Source organism: Phalaenopsis equestris, unplaced genomic scaffold (assembly GCF_001263595.1).
Source record: "Phalaenopsis equestris unplaced genomic scaffold, ASM126359v1 Scaffold232819, whole genome shotgun sequence".
Lineage (NCBI taxonomy): Eukaryota > Viridiplantae > Streptophyta > Magnoliopsida > Asparagales > Orchidaceae > Phalaenopsis > Phalaenopsis equestris.
In genome coordinates this window covers 28,365-32,467 of record NW_018250780.1, presented here as the reverse complement: position 1 = coordinate 32,467, position 4,103 = coordinate 28,365, and the positions used below count along the sequence as shown (strand labels likewise).

At 31.9% G+C, this 4,103-nt stretch overlaps 2 non-coding genes across 2 annotated transcripts; both read right to left on the bottom strand.

Moving 5' to 3' along the window:
• Positions 1-3,384: 3,384 nt before the first annotated feature.
• Positions 3,385-3,457, bottom strand: TRNAK-CUU. Its single transcript has one exon. It is a non-coding gene; the product is annotated as a tRNA-Lys (tRNA).
• A 479-nt stretch (positions 3,458-3,936) lies between these two features.
• TRNAK-CUU lies at positions 3,937-4,009 on the bottom strand. Its single transcript has one exon. It is a non-coding gene; the product is annotated as a tRNA-Lys (tRNA).
• Between the last annotated feature and the right edge of the window lie 94 nt (positions 4,010-4,103).

Genomic DNA, 4,103 nt, shown 5'->3' with positions numbered 1-4,103 from the left:
CCAATCCAGATGTTAAAATTTGTTGTGAGAACATGTAAGAACTGGGCTGGTATTATCTCAGTCAACAATTGAAAAGAATCACATGAGGTTATATGATGAGATTGTAGTTCATATGATTGAGTGCAAATAAATAGGAAAATATTCATTGAAGGGTGTAGAGTTAAAGTACTTTAAAGTGACAGATTAAAACCCCCAACTTGGTTTATTATTTTAGGTTCTAATACAAGATGTTAGCCCCTAGGTGGAGGGAATCGAGGGAACTCTAGAGTGAGAGCTAGTAACTTCCATGCCTAGCCGGTCTTCAGAACTATTCAAACTTTAAATTAGTCAATGTTCTTTATAACATATCTAGTAAGGGTAAAGAATATTATTGCTCCTATTTAGCACAACACAATATGTTTACTTCCACAACAGAATTTCTTTACTTATTACTGATTCATGATAATGAGAAAGATATTTTCATATTTAGTGTTTTTTTCTACAAAAATTCAAGTTATCTTTTTAAGTTTGTATTGTTTTTGTTAAAATATAAAAATTACCAAAAATATTTAAACTTTATTTACTGCGAAAACGACTTTAGTTTAAATAATTATCTTTTTAAAAATAAAAAATTTTCCAAAAAGTGCATATTATATATATTCTCTGTGGGTTCAATATTCAGGTCTTAATCAAAAAGTCATATATTACTTAAAAACGATACATATACTTACGTAGTATCCCAATATATATAAATTAAAAGTTAAAATCTTATTTTTCTTCAGCATCAAGTGAAATAAGGAAATATAAGTGAAAAATATAATCAGAATTATTGTTATACTGTTGCATATAAGCAGTTATTGAGGATCACTCATTCATTCAGTACTTAAATTTCTTATTACCTAAAAAATGAATAATTTATGTTCATTGAAAATTTTTCATTGAGACTCAGAATTTAATTATAAGTATGTCATATTTTGAAATTGTTTAACCCTTCAAAATTTACCACAAATTTTAATTGACAATTCATATATTTGATGAGCTCATTTGAACTCAAATTTCTATTTCGTTGGTAATTTTTATTAAATGATAAATTTTTATTTAATGATAAATTTATTAAAATAAAAATTCAGATAAATGCTTTAAATTATATTCAATATTCAATTCAGATATTAAATTTAAGGGTAGGCATCAACCATAGGGCTCATTATTAAAAAAATAAATAAATAAAATTAAACAAAAATAAAAAACACCAAAACTAAAACTGATGAAAGTAGCCGCGTGGGTGACATGCCCAAGTTCTCGAGGCCGTTCCTTTCAGCCCGGCAAAAGCTTGTGGTCCTCATTGTAACCACTTTTGCTTTGGTCAACATCAGCCGTCCGATCCTCTAACAATAATGTACAATAACCAACGGGCAAAATAAAGCTTGTGTAATTTGATCTGGACCGTCCAATGAGAAAAATTATTATGTTCATCGTCCGATCTCCGTTATATCACGACCAGCGCACGAACGTAGCTCGGAGTCCAGGCGACGTAATCTCTTCTCCCATGATCTTTGAATTTTCAAAATCATGACCGTCCCATGGAAGCAACAAATGTAAAAATTTAGGAGTTATTTTTTGGGGAGTTCATTAAAATAGTATAAATAAGTTATTGACAATATAATTAAATAAATAGGCATTTATAAATATAATTATGAATACATGAAGTGTTATGAATGTTTTATAATTTATTTTAGATGCGTCGAAGAGTAATATTTTTTATTAGAATCAGTAATGCTTGTAATAAAAGTAGCATTAGGGTGCCCACATTAAAAAAATTTCCTTGAATTTTATAATTTATAGACCACCTAATTTTAAAAGACTTTATTTGAAGTAGCATCACAGTTCAGCAACTTTCTCTTAGAAGTCATGTTCGTCAAAGCCAACCACGATCTGAAATGAAGTAAATTTAATGCTCTTGAGATGGAACTTTATGAGACGTTCGTCTTCCGCTATTTTACCAATCAAAAATTTGTTCATGCGTCGATGTTTATTTCAACCGAACGAAACTTCACCACTTTTCGAATGAAGCCTAAATTTAGGTGAATTTTTTACTAATCATTTGATTAATTTTATACATTTAGGTCCATTCACTTCTTCATTTAGAAAGCTATGCAGTCATGAGCCAAATAAAATATAATCAATACTAACCTAGCATGATCTTATTCTTTAATTAGGTGATCGATATACAAATCTATTAAAATTTAGAGAAATTTACATACATACCATATTTTACATGTCTAATACTTAAAGTCTGATATTCACACTTGTTGAGAAATTTTGGGGGAAGAAGAAACAAAAATGATACAAATTCAGAAGAGCACATAGAGATTTAACGAGATTCGACAGAGATGTCTACGTCCACGGGAGCAAAGCGGCGAATTTACTATTTCAGAGGATTTCAGTTACATGCCTATAGGGTTACACATCATATATATATATATATATATATAAACCCACACATAAAATTACTAACTCGTCTTCGCTCCCCCAACTCACTCATTTCCAAGAGACACACATCTTCACTCCAAGAGACTTCAAAATTCTGGTGTATGAGTCATACATAACAACACTAATACATGAAATGGTGACATTTATAAGTTAGCAATGGAGTTAAAATTAATTTAGTGCTAAAATTTTGTGTGCAAATATAAATATGAAAATACAAGTGTTAGATATGTAAATACATATAACAAGTGTGTGATAAAGGAGACGGCTTAAGCTCGGCTTGATAAGTGGCTCGTGAACTAGCTCGATGAGCTAACAAGCCAAGCCCAATCTAGGCCCGTTAGCTTGTGAGTTGGCTTGTTAAAAAATATAATATTAAATATACTCAAATTATATTAAATGTCATACTTTATCTTTAAGATATTATAAAAATTTAATAATTTATATTTTGTATTAAATTAGGTGTTTTCTTATTTTTTATCCCTTAATTATTCATTCTATTTGTCAATTTATTTTAAAATTAGCTTAATTTAATATCATTCTCTCTATTACGTTAAACAAGCCGATTCGAACATGTAGACAGCCTTGAAGCTTGAACTCAAACTCGATAAAATTAATCAAACTCAAGCCAAAGATTCGAACATGTAGTCAGGCTTGAAGCTTGAACCCTAAAACGAGATAAAATAAAACAAACACAAGCAAAAAATTGCGCGAGCCGCTAGAGATATGCACATAAATGCCTTAAAATTTATTTATTTCATTGAAAAAGGCTTAATGCCAATGGCTTAACTGTGAGATCGTTGGCGGAGCTGCGTATAGTTTTATGTTGGCGAAACTTCGAAATATGGCAACACCAAACGATGCAAGAAAAAAAAAATAATAAATAAAATATATAATTAATTTCGCAAAATAATTCAGCGCCCACCGTGGGGCTCGAACCCACGACCACAAGGTTAAGAGCCTTGCGCTCTACCAACTGAGCTAGACGGGCTTAGCATTGGTGGAGCATAACAAGCTGTATCAGACCTAATTTCCAATGTATTGGTGGAGCTGTTCCTCCAATGTCCTGCTGCGGGTGCAAATGAGTCGAGTTTGAGCGAGCTTAGACTTGGCTTGTATTTGACTCTTTGTAAAATACAACTGCTTAAGCTTGGCTTGTTTATATTTCGCTCAAACTCGATAAAATTAATCAAACTCAAGCCAAAGATTCGAACATGTAGTCAGGCTTGAAGCTTGAACCCAAACTCGATAAAATTAACCAAACTCAAGCCGAACCCAAACTCGATAAAATTAACCAAACTCATGCCGAAAATTGCTCGAGCGGCTGGAGATATGCACATAAATGCCTTAAAATTTATTTATTTCATTCAAAAAGGCTTAATGCCAGTGGCTAACTTTAAATAAAATCAAACGACGCAAGAAAAAAATATAATAAATAAAATATATAATTAATTCCGCAAAATTAACTTACGCCCACCGGGGGGCTCGAACCCCCGACCACAAGGTTAAGAGCCTTGCGCTCTACCAACTGAGCTAGACGGGCTTAATAGATGTTAAGTAATGCCTGTGCATAACAACCTAAATGAGACCTGATTTCCAATGTATTGGTGGAGCTGTTCCTCCAATGTATGGGACCT